The sequence below is a fragment of the Cottoperca gobio genome, chromosome 9, assembly GCF_900634415.1.
Source record: "Cottoperca gobio chromosome 9, fCotGob3.1, whole genome shotgun sequence".
Taxonomy (NCBI): domain Eukaryota; kingdom Metazoa; phylum Chordata; class Actinopteri; order Perciformes; family Bovichtidae; genus Cottoperca; species Cottoperca gobio.
In genome coordinates this window covers 14,423,463-14,441,420 of record NC_041363.1, presented here as the reverse complement: position 1 = coordinate 14,441,420, position 17,958 = coordinate 14,423,463, and the positions used below count along the sequence as shown (strand labels likewise).

The 17,958-nt window shown below is 40.3% G+C and overlaps 1 protein-coding gene across 4 annotated transcripts in view; it reads left to right on the top strand.

Annotated features, from left to right (window-relative positions):
• pde4d (phosphodiesterase 4D, cAMP-specific) overlaps positions 1-17,958 on the top strand; it is a 156,269-nt gene that overhangs the window by 88,526 nt on the left and 49,785 nt on the right. The window contains exon 1 of one of the 4 annotated variants that reach the window (XM_029439347.1): positions 17,703-17,741. The exons of the other annotated variants lie outside the window; for them this stretch is intronic. The gene's annotated coding sequence lies outside the window, so the exon portion shown is untranslated. Of the gene's footprint in view, positions 1-17,702; positions 17,742-17,958 lie in introns of those variants that run through there. 4 annotated transcript variants of the gene reach the window in all.

Below are 17,958 nucleotides of genomic sequence, written 5' to 3'. Positions count from 1 at the left end.
TTTTCTTTGCATAAGAACCTTGTGGAATGATAATGATTGTTCCAGGTATTAGTCAAACCCACAGTTGTTTTCAGGGAAACGGAATTATGACTCATCAAAAACTATGTTAAACTATTTATTCATTTTACAAGCGATATTTCATTTGTCCAATTATTCGTCCCTCCATCGTATAGCCAGTTGTCCTGCACAGGGATGTGATGGGGACAAGTGGAGTGGGCATTTCCTGGGTCCGCCTGCTTGGTGTGCTCCAAAGGGAAGTGTCGTGGGCTACTTCAGTTGGCTAGTGATATGTGCTATTTTATCTGATGTAATCTGAGTGTCTATCCTGTTAGTAGGCCCACTCTCATATTACCCCTCGTTAGTTGTTTTGACATCATCTGTGAGTCGTGACATTGTTATAATTGTGCAGACATTTTTGTAAGGGAGGAAGATTCTGCATTTAGATAACAAAGGGTGAAGGCTGTGCGGAGAGATGAGAGGGGAGCTGATTATGGGAGGCTTGAATCGGATCAATAGGCTTGCACTGGGATGGAGAGAGTGAGTGAGATAAAGAAAGAACAGTTTTCTCACCACTGCAGTATATTGATATACACTGCCAGCCTTTCTCATTCTTCCAGTGTGATTGTGTGTGTTCGAGTGTGTTTTTGGTGTGTCCACTCAGCAATGCGGGGAGAAGGGGTTTCAGGAGTCATATAAAATATGCCCCGATGCTTGTTTAAGCACAAATGACATCTCACTGCAGTCAATAGATTGTCCTGATAAACTATGTCTTTCTATCTCCCCCCCTTCTCTCCCACCTACCTCTATCTCCCTCCATCTCTTTTCTCTTTCTAGGTAAGTAACAAAACGGCAGAGCTTTTGTCTGAACATGAGATGGCTTGAAAGGTAACGCTATCATTGACGATTTTTCTGTTTTGTGGGCATGGATATTATATATTTTATAGTGGTAAAACTCCACCCCAGTCATATTATTAAACGATCTTTAGCATCACTTGACTTGACTATTTCTTCAAGTGCATCTTACATAACTGTAAGCATCAATCATGTAGCCACATAAGTGATAAACAATAATAAAAACACATTGGGAATGATCTTTCAGAATGTAGCACCAGCCACATAGTAACATTTCACCTTATTTTTACCACTAACTGTAAGGTTGCCTGCCCATATAATGGGCCTGGCATGAGCAGTATGGACCCGCACTGCCTTCACCTAATGGTGGTGTTGTGTTTTGCTGCTAATCTGTTTATCTAATCAGATGCTGAGGTTAGGGGGTCTTTCTCATTAACTTGCAGGATATTGATTTCCTGTATTTAGTGCAAAGTGCTCTGCAGGAGCCTGCTTCTACCTTCCCAGATGGGAGGAGGAATGCAGGTTGCTTTCCTCTTAGCTCATCAATCTATCCCGCCTCAGCTGAGGGTTGTTGTGCTGTGTATTTGTGTGTGAGGTTGTGCGCCCGCAGTCATGCCTTGGTGTAAAAATAGCTACCAACTCAGATTGATTGCTAGAGAGACATGTTTTATGTTTAGAGTCAGTTGGAGATAAAGACGGAAAGATGGATGGCGTTGAAAAAGATTTGCAGATGAGCATCGTTTTAGCATTCTTCCGCAAGATAGGCTATACAAAACATAACATTATCTATGCTCTGATGCATTTCTGATCGTTGAAATTAGTCGTATACACCTTGCGCTGCTGAGGCTCTGAAACCTTGTGTTACAGTTCCTTCCATGCATTCTAGTAAGAAAGAGCCTCGCATACAAATTCTTCACAAATGTATCAGTGTTTGAAATGAATTTTGTTTTGAAAAAACATTTTGTACTGGGGTGCCTCTGTAGTTCACCTGGTAGAGCGGGAGGCCCATATACAAAGGCGGAGTCCTTACTGCAGAGGCCAGGGTTTTAATCCAACCAGCCCCTTTGCTTCGGCTGTTCTATCCATTTAAAGGCAAAGAGACCAAAAATTATCTTTGAAAAAATGGATGAAATACATGTGTGTTCATCCACGGTTGTCATGGGATGCTAGATGCTTTAGTTTGATTTCTTTGTTGTCAAAGTTAGTTCCATCCGCCAACCAACTCTGCAAAGTTCAACATTCTGCACTAGACATCTAGTTTAGCTGAACTTCCCTAATCTCACCATTCAGAATCACTTGAACTGTGCAGAGAGGCATACACAAATGTTCATGTTTTTTTCTAAGTCTGGTTGAGAGGGGGTAGGGAAAAGCCACAATATCAGTTTAAGACTCCATGCCAAAAAAGAAAATGGCTCTTATCTTATCATTTAATTTACTTTAGGACAGTGTTTCTCAACTTTTGTGGCTCATGGCCTCTGAAACTCTTATGGATCAATGGTACATGTTGCATTTCTGCTCTTCTGCTGCTAGGCAGTGTTGTTATGAATGGATCGTCACTTCTCTGCTGCCGTTGACTAGATTATGATAAATGTGAGGGCGTGGCTTCTCTTGTATGGAGCACATTAATGTGTGGCATTTGCTGCAGTGTGTGTGCGTGTGTAAATGTGTGTGTAAATGTGTGTGTGCGTGAGGGCAATGCGTCACTCTGCGACTTGCAGAAGCCCAGGAGCTTCCCTTTGGTAAATCCCATGCTGCTTCTATCCGTTATGTAACTCTGCTGTTCTCACACTATTGCTCTCTCTCTCTATCTCTCTCTCTCTCACACTCGCTTCCTCTCCTCATCCCTCTCTACATTTTTGTTTTGTATTTGTTTGTGCACAGTGTTGCAATTTTTGGAGCCATGGAGTTGTTTAAGGGTGGGATTTAGGGGATCTTTTGTGCTGATGTGGAGCTCAAAAGTGTTCGCCACAATGCTGCAGACAGCAACTTGTAGAGGCCAATTAGTATTCTGTTTGTTCTTTCATTTTCTTTTTGGTCTCTGCTTTGCTCTCTCTGTATCTTTCTGTCTGTGCCTATCTTTTAGTATAACTGTAGTCTCCCTGTCTGTGCATCCATCCCCGCCCACTCATTCTCTGCAGCATACAGAGCTGGAGTTACAGTGGAGAACAAAAAAATCTTGTTTTCCCCTTATACCAGTCACTTTTAAGAGGATTCAGTTAAACACCAGGGCATTATTACTTCTCTTATAAAGAAAAATAGACGGTGGTTTGGAGAGGATGAACGGGGGAGAGAATGAATTTAAATCAGTAATATTTAGCATACATCCATTTACACATCTACAACACATTTACAATTATACAATCTAAAGATGTATTTAAGCCTTATTTCTATTTTTTTAGATTTAGATTTTTTTTAAAGATTAGATTTCTTTAATGAATCCAAAAATGATCGATTAATTGCATCTGCTGGATCAATGACTGGATGATGTTTGCACCAGGCCAGGCTTAGACAATAGATGACCCACTGCACATGCCATGGGAAGCAGCTGTTTGACAGTCAGTGGGAGCAGGTGTTTGTCAGCATGGAATACCCATTACCTTTGTGGACAGTTTTAATGATGGCAGTAACATGATACTTTGTTGATCTCTGTGGGGAAGATCACTATTTGTTTGCGCCCTTCACAGTAGGAGTCACTGTGTAGGGTCACATACAGAACAGCACACCTGCAGTTGACAAAGTGTTGTGTGTAAAGGAAAAATCTATGTAGTATGGCTGTTGGAGATATACATGCACCTTTTTATACTTCAGGGTCTTTTCTGGTTATATATTGACAACACTTAGTAAAATTATGGAGGTTTGAAGATAAGGGATGGGAAATGGTTCTCACAAAGAACAGGTTGTCCCGTTTCTTTGAAATCCTCCCTGTGACTGTCAATTTATCTTATCGATGCTTTTCAACAGTTGCGCATGCACAATGACTTACAGTGCCTACAGAAAGTCATCATACCCCTTTGAAATAGTTACTTTATTTGCTGTACAGCCTGAAATCAAAATCCATTAAAAATAAAATACTTTTTCCAGCTTTATTTACAAACGTTGCCTTACAACATCAAACTAATGAAAGAAAAGTTGACAGTTCTGAACATTTATAAAAAATGAACAACTAGAATAACAGGGTTGGAAAAGTCATCAGTCCCCTGATTTAATACTTCGTAGAGCCACTTTTTGCTGCAATTACAGCCATCAATCTATTTGGATATGTCTCTACTAGCTTTGCACACCTAGATTCGGGAATATTTTCCCATTCTTCCTTGCAGAATTGTTCGAGTTCAGTCAAATTTCGTGGGGAGCGGTGATGGACTGCTCTCTTCAAGTCCATCCACAGATGTTCTATCGTATTTAAGTCAGGGCTCTGACTTGGCCACTCAAGGATATTCACTTTCCTGTCCTTTAGCTACTGCGTTGTTCTTTTGGCGGTTTGTTTAGGATCGTTGTCGTGTTGGAAGGTGAATGACCTGCCCATCTTCAGCTGTCTAGCAGAAGGACGCAAGTTTTCCTCAAGAATGTGGGTGTACTTGGCAGCATCCATTTTCCCTTCAGTCCCTGCTGAAGAGAAAAATCCCCACAACATGATGTTGCCACCACCATGCTTCACAGTAGGTATGGAGCGTTTTGGGTGGTGTGCTGTGTTCGGTTTTCGCCAAACATAGCGCTTGGTGTTCAGTCCAAAAAGTTCCATCTTAGTCTCATCTGACCATAAAACCTTTTTCCACATGGCAACCATGTCTTCCAGGTGTATTGTTGCATAAACGAGACTGAGTGTGGCACCTTTTCAGAAAAGGCGTCTTTCTTGCCACCCTGCCATACAGGCCAGCTTTGTGTAAAGCTTGTGAGATTGTCGTCACATGCACGGACCGACCATTCCCAGCCATAAAGACGTGCAAGTACTTCAAAGTTTTCTTCGGCCTCTTGGTAGCATCTCTGATCAATGTCCTCGTGGTTCGGTCATCCAGTTTGGACGGACGGCCTGATCTAGGCAAGTTGTGGTGGTGCCATACGCTTTCCACTGCTTAATGATGCTCTGAACAGTACAGAGGGATAGCTAAAGTCTTCAAATTATTTTTGTAGCCTTCACCTAACTTGTGCCTTCCTACAGCTTTATCCCGGAGGCCTTTTGAAAGCACTTTTCCAACCATGGTGGATTCTTTGCAGAATCCAGAATGCACTACTAGTAGTGGACTCCTCAAGAAACAGCTGGTTTGATTCTGAAGTAATCACAATCACTTCAATGGATGTCAAGTGTGGGGCAGTTAGCCTGGTGTTTGATCTGGAAGTTGATTGGTTGCACCTGAGCAAGTTTATAATGTATACTCTAAGGCAGGGGTCGGGAACCTTTTTGGCTGGGAGAGCCATAAAAGCCAAATATTTTTTTATGTATTTCCTTGAGAGCCATATATTTAATAAATTTGAATGCAACTTTATGCATGCATTTTTTAAGAATAACACGTCTCCGAGTACTAATAGCGGTATCAGTGTTTCATTGAACACGTGCTCTCACTAAATAAACTAAACGCTTACGTTATTTATCTCATTTATGTGCACGTTTCAGTGTTTACTGCACGGGTGTCAAACTCAAGGCAATTATATCCGGCCTGCGAGAAAATATCATATGTCTGTCATAACTGGCCCGCCGGTTTTGGTAATTAAATCAATGCATGGCACAACCACGGTGAAATACATTCGAAGAAGTATCTAAATGTGTGAATGAAATGAAAGTTATTGGAAAGCAAAGGGAAACACACCACAGATCTCTGGGACGATGTGAGCTGGACTGTTTGTGCGACATAACGAAGCATCTCACTGTTAAACCTGCAGCTTCAGGGCCGTGTGATCACGGACATGTATGATGCTAAGCTGCACTGCTCAGCAATCCGTTTGCAGTTGACTTTAATATGTTCCATATCTTTTTGCACTTTATCCAATATGTGTATCCTGTTCAATAAATGTGGACCGTGTTTGGCCCTCGACGTAGTCCCAGTTTTTAATGTTGGCCCTCTCTGTGATTGAGTTTGACACCCCCGGTCTACTGCTTGCTTTGTGCAGTTTCTCCTCTGCTCAGTTTCGCAAAGGGCGGGGCTCCGCCCCCTACACACACCCGTGTGTACACACCTTAACCTACAGCCAGAGACAGAAAGGAGAGGGGAGAACTAAAACCAAATCCGCTGCTAAATGTTTTATTTTAAAATGACACAATATAATTATTTATTACTTGTTAATCATGTTAAAAAATGTCAGCTCAAAATTGTCAGCCCTGCTCTAAGGGGCTGATCACTTAACCAAACCTTTCACTCATTTCACTAGTTCTTGTAAACTAGTGTCCAGCATTTTGTTTTTACATAATTTTTTTTAATTTTCACAGGGTATGATGACTTTCTATAGGCACTGTAACACCATACACACTCTATCTATGTTTCGGTATGTGAAGGAATCGGTTTGTTAAAATCTTAGCAATTCCCATCCCTAATGAAGATGATCACAATAACTGTATTTCCGGTCCCAGTTCCAGGATTGTCATATCACAGTTCTGGATGACCATCTCTCATAACTTGAAATTGAAATTGAGCAGCACTGAGCAGCTCATAAAATGTGTAACTTATAAAGTGAGGGGGAAAAACACATCAGCTAAGTGTAAAGTAATAAAAAAAAGATTTTTTCCTTGTTCATATAAAGGTAAGACTCCATCTCTCAAAGTAAAACATGAGCAGGTTGTGAGAAAGTGGGTATACCACTTCTTTATAGAATAATTCCTAGAACGCACTGAACATCAGGGAGCCTTATATAACACATCCGAGGGTGGAATATTCCTCAGCAGTCTCTTCAGGGGGGTGAATACCTGGTGCTTTTTCCTCAGTGCTCCTCCTCACTGTGTCAGTTTCCCCCAGAGGTCACATTTCTGTAACTGTTTTCAACAAATATGAAGCCAGAAGGTTTTTAGTTTCCAGTAAAGCAGTAGGTTCTTCCTTTGATCTCATGTTACAAAAGTTTAGAGTTGTGGTTAATGTCTCTGCACTTGCCTGCTTGTTGGAGCCTGCAACTACATCAAACACACAGCTGGTACAAAGAGGCATATCCATATGCTTGTGCACACATGCAAGCAAACTGTACTCGCAAATTCACATTTGCTTGTTTTCAACCACAAGTTCACATTAGAAGGATTTAGAAGTCAGCTTTATTGACGTCTATGTCCCAGGACATAACATCTGTTAGTTATTGTAATCCATTCTCCATTTCATCAGCCAACTATTTTGACAACATTTAAAAAAACAAAACAAAAAAACAGTCTTTGCTACTTAGACAGAGAGCAGAGAGTTTGTGAGACTGAATGAGTTGCTTTCAGTTCATGTTGTAATTGTTCATCCTGCCAACTCTAACCTGCAGCCTCACACAGATTTCACACAAATGTAACAAGCCTTTCACAGATCGCTTCTCACGCCGGAATCTTTACACTTGAAACTCCCATTTTCCCTCCCTTCTCATCTACAGTGTTACAACACATTTACTTGAACTGTCTCAACTTTAGGCTTCCTCTCCTCTCCTCTCTATTCTCTCCTCTCCTCTCTTCTCTTCTCTCTTCTCTTCTCTTCTCTTCTCTTCTCTTCTCTTCTCTTCTCTTCTCTTCTCTTCTCTTCTCTTCTCTTCTCTTCTCTTCTCTCCTCTCCTCTCTTCTCTTCTTGCCACCACCCTCCTGGGGTTTCTAGTGGGCTGACAGGTTTCATTTGATGATGGTGAAGTGTGGATGAAAGGGGGGTGAAGATTTGACTTTTAAATGTCATGGGAGCCATGACGGCAGCAGACAAGGGTGGCAAGACCATCTCAGCAGGCTCCTCAACTTTTCCTGCCGCATTCTGTGTTTGTCATGCCATGATAATCAGGGAGTAATATATTACTAGTAACACTGTAAAGGGAATACAAAAAAAAAGCAAACAACACAAACTGCCCTTGGTTAACCATCGTGCATAGACTTATTTAAGCCTTTTATTGTCTTAAACATTTCACATTTCATTATCTGAAAGTACCATCACCTCAAATTTGTTTCAGTCTCCTGAAAGAGCGATTTAACACCTAGTTTTTGATTGAACTAGTCCCATTCACAGTGGACAGCATTACTGCATTTTCTCTGGAAAAAGGAAAATATCTTCTGTTGCAATAAACGCTTTAAAATAGGATCAGCATCGATTGATGGTGAAATGAAGTGATCAGATCACACATGTAATTGACCAACTTTTTAAAATTAAAAGATCCTCTTTAAAATCCGTTTAAAGGACAAAACAATTGCTTTATAATGTTTCTGAGGAAATGAGACATTTGAAGAAATGTAGTAGAAAGAAGGTATTTATCGTTCTTTGTCTCAATACTGTTGACATATGAACACTGGGAAATAAGGTCTGTTCCACAGGTTCAGAATGTATTCTCAGCTCTAAAGTGTGATGCTTGAAGAACAGATTTGCAGAACAACATTGTAATCACAATCCTACGACTGGTTAGGGAGGTCATTTGCCAAGTTCAATTGCACAATAATGCATAATTTCATTCATTTTGAAGGCTTTTAAATCAATTGCACTTTAGTTTTCATTTTTCTACAGGCTTTTAAATGGTAATCCATTGAGTTTGGGACACATTTGTTTAGGTGGATTACCCACATAAGATGTGCTAAAAGAAAATAACACAATCTAAAGCATTGTTTTTGTGTTTTAAGAGCTTGTCATTAATGTAATGGAGATGCGACTCATTTATTGTTTAGTACTCTATTCTCCAGTTGGAAAGTCTTTAGCTTTATAATTCAACAGCAGTGCCCCCTAGTTGGTTTTGTTGTACATGTTTTAAGTATCTGCCCTTGCATTGGTTACTTACTCACTTTAAGTCCTTATAACCCAACAGATGACATTTTTTATTGTATGTTTTTACTAGTTTTGTAAGTTTTGCATTCACACTCCCCCTTTGCTTGTGTTTTATCACCGTGCATATAAACTAAAATATGAGCCCAATATGCAAGTATTTGGAAGGGCGTTTGCTGTTCTGTGTGACAGTTTGGTGGTTTCTTCCTTTGGTTTGCAGGCTGAATGTCACAGACTGAGCCATTTTCAGAGTAAGATAATTTTACAGCCACCTAACCTCTAATTACTTTAACAGTTTAATGTCCCCCACAATGTTCTTTCCTATATTCTGCACCCTCTTCATAATTCATGCCCTTTAATGGAATCCAGGGCAGTTATAGAAAAACATGAGAGAAAAGCTTTACAATGAATTTCCATTACACAATTTTCCTTCCAAATAGTCATTCACATCACTTGCTCATTCAAATAGTTTTCAGGTTTATCTCAATAGCTTGTTCTTTTCCTTGTTCTCTCTGTGATTTAGCCGTGCTAGCAGCATGGCTCTAGGGATGGCAAAACTCAGTCTGTCGGTCCAGCACTTTGGTCCCAACTGAAATAACAGCTATTGGATGGTACATCATTTCGTCCAAACACTAATGTTCCCCTCAGGAATCAGGATGCTTTATAATCTGACTTTTCATCCAGGCCATCAGGTAAACAAAATAAGATTTTTTTTATTTATTTTTTACCAAATACCTCCAAATGGCATTCCTATCAGCCTCAGCTGCACTTTGTGTTTTGTGCTAATTAACATGTGTTAGCATTTTAACAAGCTAAACTAATTGGTGAACATGGTTTAATGTTTTCTGTAGACTCCTTCACAGTTATAAACATAAACATTCCAAAAGTGTCCCAGTTTATTTCCTGTTACAGTGTATGTAAATGACATCCGCTCACAGGAAGTAGTCATGTACCCAAGCTGTTGCCGAGCACTGCAATTCGGATTAAGATAAGATAAGATGTACTTTATTGCTCCAGAGGGGACATTTTTCACAGCTGCATTTACTTAAAACAATATTTAGCCAAAGACACAGTAATGAAGTTACATACAAAGACTGTACAAACAATACAATAATAGATATAAGATATTGCACATGCCTTGTAAAAATCCTAAATGCATAGGCATTAACAAAATTCAGGATTGCCTCCACACGGCTCTCAAACATGGAGACGGCTCGTAGGACCTAATGTTCTAACGGTGCCAACACTACAAACAATGGCAACAGTCCTGACCGAGCTAACGGGCCTTAAGCTTCCGTGACGACGGCTTCGGTCAGGACAACGTTATTATTAGTGGAAATTGCCTTATGAGCGCAGTGCAGAGCGGCAGTAGGGCACACAACCAAGGACAAATCAAATAGATGTTTGCTGCAATAATAATGATTTGAATGCCGTATATAGAACCTTTTAATATTATTCATGCTAAGCATCAACATGTTAGTGTTGTCATTGTAAGCATGTTAGCATTTAGCTCAAAGTACCAGTAGAGCCTCAAAGAGCCGCTATCATGTCTGTGGACTCTTAGTTTAGTTTAGTTATCACTGATCACATGTATTTATGGACTGTTTCATCACCTTGTTACTTGTTTAGATACACACAGGAGCCTCATGCGGAACAATACCAATAATAAATTAGATGCACTGCCTTTAAAAAAATCAACAGGATCGAAGTTACATTTTTCTTCATTCACTCAGTGTAACAGCAGACATTCGTTGTCCCCTGAGCCTACAGTAATTAGTGTATCACCGGAGGTTGTCATTAGGTCATATCATCCCCCAGAGGAATCACTAATCACAATCGGATAGACACTCAGTCCATCCAGTGCTGTGATTAAGGCTCAGACTAGTCAGCCAGTGCAGTGGGAGCCAGTCGAGCGCCTCGGCTGCAACAGTGACACAACGTTGGTGCAATGCAGGAAAAGTCTATTTTTGGAGGGGTTGAGCAACAGAGCTGACACCATGGCTGGGAATGGAGGTGCAGAGAGTATTAGGATGGGATAGATACAGATATTATGGGGGGTAACACTGGGAGAAAACTGTAGATCTATACAACAGGGTTACAGAGATTGAGAATCAGGTAGCTGCAATCGTACGATTGTGTATGACATCAGTATGCAATATTAGCACGCTTGTATCTTTTTAAACACATCTCTGAACAATGTGCATCTTGTCACTTTTCTACATCGTTTACAACCGTAACTTACAAAAATGTCCTAATAGCTCACAGGTGAAACAACAACTGACACAGCAGGCAATTAGAGCCAAATACTTGATCGCACTGGTGTCTGCAGAAACAAACATTGGCCTAGTACAATCTGGTGCAACTAACAGTCAATGTCTTTTCATTTTGAATTTAACTAAGGTACTTCTATCACAAGTCATTTTTAACAAATAGAATAATAATTGCAAATAATTCTAGTTACACTGCCTTTCAAATGTTCTTTCATTCATAGTTTATTGCTTTACTTCTTAATTTGTGTATAGGAAAGTATTTCTATGTTATCTCTGAAACGTTTTGTCATATGTGCATTATTAATTCACTTTATTTATTTTATTTAGATACATTTTGGTTTTATGATATATTGGCCCCCAAAGAAATGTCAACTTTTAATTCTCATTTTCTTGTTTTGGGATACTTTAAGGATTTAATCCATGATGCTCAGACATATATGTCACTCTGTCTGTAAAACATATTTTAATTTGATTGGCCTTTTTCACAGTTAACTAGTAATTAATGCCAATGAGCCACCATGCAAAATAGTATTGCCCTGAAAAAGGTAAAGCTAAATGGATTGCAGTCTTTATTCATGTATTAATTTACCTGCAATGTAGATATGTTTCTGTCTTGTCACCAACCTCTTCTATCAAACATCACTTATATTCACTGTTAGCTAGCTACATCTGTCACTGAGTAAAAGAGCTAAAGAGCTGCCACGTTGAGTATTGTCACTATGGCAACAGTGCAGAATGGTGATTGGTGGTGACATTAATGAAATGCATAATGGATTGTATTGCACGCCCCTCTTATTGAATGTGCAATGTAGCATCTAATTGGTCCTATTGACTCTGATGGCGGCAGATAAAAAGTACAATGCTGGAAATTGACAGAACACTTGATGATTAGTGTGAGCTTTAATCTTCAAATGTGTATTTGAGTTTTAGTAACAGTTTGAGGAAGAGGAGGCAGATCAGTTTGGACACAGTGTATGAATCGGAGCATTTGTTTCCACAGTACAACCCAATTAACCCAATTATTCCTGTGGCAATAAATGTATTTATTCAAAAGTTAATTTCAGGGCTGCCCAAATAATCGAATATCTACGTGATCACTATTTTGACTTCCCGTATTTAATGAACATGATAGACTGCGATGTTGACGTTTAAAATGCATCGAATAAAGCTCTAAACGAACAGCCAGCCACCAGCCGGCGATAGAGATGTTTTGGCTTTACTTTTCGAGAGTCGTCATGCCGCTGTGTGTGGAAGGAAAGAGAGAGCACACAATTGTTTATCTAGTTTCCCTAATTTAGCCGTCAAAGTGCCCCAGACTGATTCATTTAACTTGTATACGACACAATTTAACGTCAATATTCCGCTATTTTTCCCGGTTTTTACATTAACTGGAATTTTGAACATGGAAGTGAAAGCTGTGAAATGTTTTATATGTGAATGTGCAATAAAAATATTGTGTTGCTAAAATTAATTAATAATAGTGATGAGTAATCACGATCTCAGTATTTATCAAAAAATAATCCTGATTATCATTTTTGGCCCATTATTGCTGCGGCCCTAGCTCATTTGATCGTGTTTGGTGTCGATCGTTCACTTCCTCATTTAGCCAGCTGGCTGCTTATCTTCTCAGGCAAGTGAAAGACATAACAGTATATTGTTAGTTGTTAGTTCAAAGCAAAGAATCTGTAATATGTGGTTCCTCCATGTTTATCACTTGTGCGTACACGCTACAACTATGCAGTTTGTGACGTCAAGTGGCAACGACCAAAACCTGCAATAAATCCTGCAGCTCTGCAACTCGTAATTAGTGCTTTATTGAAAGCAGGTGTATTGTTAAAGTCAACCAGGAGCCAAACACATTGAACATTTATCGTTAGATACATTTACAGTATATTGTTTGCTACAGGTATCTAATTAGAGTGATAAATAAACATATAGATACAGCCAATTGTATTGGTATGAATATTACTAATTGTTATGATGTTGCTTTCTTCCTTTTAAAGGCCACATCTGCGGCTTCTCTACTCTGTTTATCACTTGCATGGACACGTCTGCGATTTGTGACGTCAAGGGGAAATACAAAAGCCAGCAATAAATTCCTACATATCCTACTCATGCTTGCAACCAGGAGGTTGATGTTTTTCCTGAACAGCACTTCACCTTTTACACTGAGCATATGCTGTTTTAAAATGGTGATAGGGACATATGAACAAATTAAATCCCACATAGATGGAACAATTTTGGTGGCAAGTATTAGTAAATTATATTATTCCCTTAAAAAGCACTTAATGGGGTTAGCCAATGCACTATTTTAGCAAAAGTATTAAGTAAGCACTTGGTACTTACACCCTTGTTAGTACACACGTGGCAGGTTTCAAATGACAGTATGAGTATATAATAGTGTACACAACATGACATTTGCCCCGTGTTCTGTTTATTTCAGTATTGGCACTTTAAAATAGTAGTAAGTGATGTTTTCTCTGTCAATGTAACGGGATAATGAAGGTATCGGAGGCAAGAGCAGAGTTGATTACATCGACTGTTAGTGAGACCCATCTTCAACAGATGCTGTTGTAGTAGAGATGGCCTCAGGTTATAGACCATTGATATTTCAGTACGCTCCCATCTGTACCTACTCTTGAAAACCTCCTCAGGAAGCAGTCAAAATAGATATCTTGTTTGCAAAGGTGGTTTTTAACCAGATATTCATGATGCTTTTAACCATGGTGCCTGGCACGCAATCTGATTGAGCCGATTTATAAATCAGCGCATATTTAGTAACCTTTCCGTTGCACTTGGTTAGAGTGATTCACTACGCATTATGAAATATATTTGCCTTTGAACTTCCTATGTTGTTAGTTATGAACTGTGTTTAAGGAATATACAGGAATATATATTCCATATATATATATCTATATATCTATATTCTTTTTTTATGGGGAGAAGGGATGAGAACATCATATCAGACACCATAATTATCTGTATTTTTGGCAGATTGATGAGTACGTATGTACTGTACATATACATTTACATGTACCTTTCAACTACAGCTGCTGCTTTGTTTTCTGCATATGTTTCTAATACATTAAGTGCCTCCCTTTTGTCTTTTGGTCTGCCTTAAACCAAAGAGTCAAAAACACCCTCTCCACTCCACAAGTGAGCAATTTTTTGGGCACTTAAACATTCTTCACAATCTACAAATGGCCCTTGAAGCGTCCATGTCCCCATTAGATGTGGGAATCTAATTACAAATATCTGATTTGAAGGGGAATAAATTAACCTTTGCTCAAATGCCACTGCATAACCATCTGTGAATGGCAAGGAGAAGGACCGGGCCCAAGGCATTTCCACAGCGACACACAGAGTGATGGACAGCTAGCTTACCTCAAAGGAACAAAACGTGCACGACGGCCCGTTTTTCTCTCAGTCTCTTGAGGGATTTTTCTTTTCTATTTGAGTGTAAAGTCCATTATGGGATTAAGCATTAATATGTAGCACAGTTCATGTATTGATTTCCATTACCTTACATTGCTTTTCAGGTTTCATGACCTGAAGAGTTTCATCATGTGTGTTTTTTGTTTTGCAAAACACCTGCAGCTAAAGCAGTCATGCCTCTGGCAGGCCATGCTGTTGGACAAGCTCTGTGATTTGAATGTAGAGTTTGTTCAGCCTGTGTTCTCTGGACATCGATAAATGAAGAAAAGTACTTTGCTAAATGTCAGTACATGTGAAATCGATATGTACTTGTTCCGCTGTGTAATCTGGCCTCTTTTCCCCTGACGCCCAGTTACAGAGAGCCATAATAGATGATGTGATATTTTGTAGATGGAAAATACATTGTTCTGCTTAGAAGCAGGGGTCACAGATGATGATGGGTTAGCACTGTACTTTATGGTTTTAATATGTCATTGTGTTGGCTTTCTGTCAGGCACAAACCGTTGTTTCAAGGTTTCTCTGTCCCTGTAACACGACTGTATTTGATCTTTAATTTAATCGACATTCATCTTACCTTCTTCTGTGGTTGCTGCACTTTCAATCTCCACCTTTTCTTCTCTTGGTCCCATAAGAATATTGATGAGAAAAGCCTCATTATTGCCCTTCTTGTTTTAAAGATGCTAGCATATGCTAGTACATCCACTTGAACGCTCTACCCCACCTTTCTTCCCTGTTCATTTGTATTTCTCTCTTTCTGTCTCTCCACCGCTCCTGCTTTCTATATTTATTTGATGCTGCTTTTACACTCTTTATGCTTTGCCTCTCTCCTCCAGTCTTTCTCTCTCAGGTTGCAGGATGAGTCGTGACAGCTCTCCAGTGTTGAGTAGAACAGGGGCCAAAAGCCCCTAAAGCAGGGACTAAGATTATGTAATACCATACACAGGCACACACATACTCACTGGGACATACAGTGTATGTTCTATTATTCGAGTGCTGGCCCCAGTTTCCATTTGTACGCGAGATGTGTGAAGTGATATGATTGCTTTAAGAATAAATCTAAGGGACAGATGGAGTGTTGGTTTTCTTTTGTATGTGCACATAATGAATAACGGGTGCTTCAGTGCTTTCTAGTTGCGTTCTTGCCTAACCTTTGAAGCCCCTTAAAATGAAAATGTTCTCCCTGTTGCTGCCTAAACTGTCAACCCTGCCCCTTTACACACTAAAACTACCCACATCCCCCCAGATAACTGCATTTCTGTCTTAATTTTCCCGCAAGCAGATTCCTCTACATTCAGCTTCCCTCCACCCTATTCAAGACTGTTGTGGCTGAAGGTGCAGGCTTACAGAGGCTGTGAGGTGGTTTGATTTTTGGCAGGAGTTGAGAGCCTGCTGACGTGTGTTTTGGGCAGGATATGTGTAAGAAGCAGCGCTGGATCCTGTTTTTCAGACCGCAGCAACTGGAGCTTAGCCACAGCTATGGCCTTAAATGCAAAACACATACAGATACAACCTTACTGTGCTAACCTCGACTCATAACTTCCTTGCCAACACCACTCGCACACAAACGTGCAAATTGATATGCGCACGCAAAGTCACTATTACACATGCATACAAACACAGACTGTTACATAGACAGACATGAACTCTGAATAACATTGAATATGATGAATTGCAGTGATTTATGTTATCTTCTTCCTCATTCAGTAAATGTATAAAAGACAGTATGGGGCCTGAAGCCGCTGGTGTAAGAGCAGAGGAATGCATTATACAGCAGTAAGGCCAAGTAAGACATCCTGTACGACAAGTTTCTTGAACATGCCTTAAGAGGCCCCCTGCATGCTTTCACAGTTACAAACGCACAAACTATAACCTATGTCACACAGAGAAAAATAAAATGCCATTTGTTGTGCGGTTTGAAATCTCATGGCTCACTGGCATGCATGCAGACACTAGAGACAGACAGAGGGTGCGCTCAGAGCAGCAACAACAAAAAACAAACCGACATGGCAACAGCAGCGCTTGCCTTGTTATGACGAAGGAGGGCTATGATGAAGACAAAAACACATTACTAAAGAAAAGTAGAGTGAAAGATGGAATTAAGGGAAGGAAATTAGGGGAATTACTTCTGTCAACACTTTGCCCGTATAACTTAATTCAGTAAAGGCTTTCGGTGTGAATATGTGCACTACTGTGTGTATTCAAATTGTACATGTGCAGACGTGTTCTTCTCTGAATGAAGTTGAGCAGCATGTGGTAAGAGGATCAATAGGTTTAGCTGACTGGATACTGAAGGAGCAGGCACACCTCTTACACAGGGTCAGGACATCCCACTTACTGGAGCAAAGAGGGAGGGAGGGAGAGAGACTAGCGAGAGTGTAACAGACAGAGAAGAGGAGATACCGAAGAGGCACTTCACTGTTTTTTTTTCTCTCTCCCCATTTCCTCACTTCCCTTTCTGGGAGGTTGTGAAAGGGCAGAACAGAGAGGGAGACGCAGAGTAAGAGAGACAAAGGGGGCAAAGCTGAGAAGGATGAAAGCAAATGTGAGTGTGTGAGTGACTCTGTGTGTAACATGCTCTGTCATGCTGGTGTGACTACTGCTGCCTCTCCAACTGACTGTCAGGAAAGGGAATGTTTTCCGGTGGAATGAGTTCCTGAACCGGTTCACCATGTGGATGTGGGACAGTAATTTACAAACCTTTGCCGGAAGAATCCCTCGGAAAAAAGAGCAGCGGCCGGAGAGCTTAGCTGGTCCTGCTGGGTGGACGCCTGTGTGCTCGCACTGCTGAGACTCTGTCGCTGAAACACAGAGTTCACACTGGGCTTAAGTCTGCTGCCAGCTACTTTTTTTTATTGTCACATTTATTGGGATTTTTTATTTCTTTTATGGAACTCGATGGATTTTATGGTGCTATGTAGTTTGATTTTTAAGATTGCCTTGTTGGATGTAAGCCGGTGCTTTTTCCAGTGATGCACTAGGACCAAACCAGTGAGTTTGGAAGTTCAGAAGGGGCTCTCTACTGGAAGACTGGTCTGAATGGGCGCATCACAGCAGTGGACTGCAGTATGGGACACTACATATGGTGCTGTGGCCTGCGGATACTTTGGGGCAGTGTCTCTAGATTGATAGCGAGATAGATAGAGGGGCTCAAAGGGTGAAAGGTTAACAGGTAGGGGGATCAGTCCTGACACAGCTGCGGTATGAAGCCTGGACAATGTCCAGGTGTTCCCAGTGACGGGTCCATGATGCACCTCAGCCATTTTCCATTCAGAAGGCACTCCTGGATATGGTGAGTATTGGAAGTGGTGATGGTTTAAAGATAGGCCTACATGTGAAGTTGTTTACTTTTTTTGGTGTCTTTTTATGGTCTTTTTTAGGGTTTAAAGCTGTCACTTTACTGTGCACATAAAGGCACGTATAAGCACAAGTTCTTTTAAAATATATAAAATGTGAATTGGCATGCAGATTAATATGTAGGCGTGAGTGTTGTTTTTGTGGTATGGTTA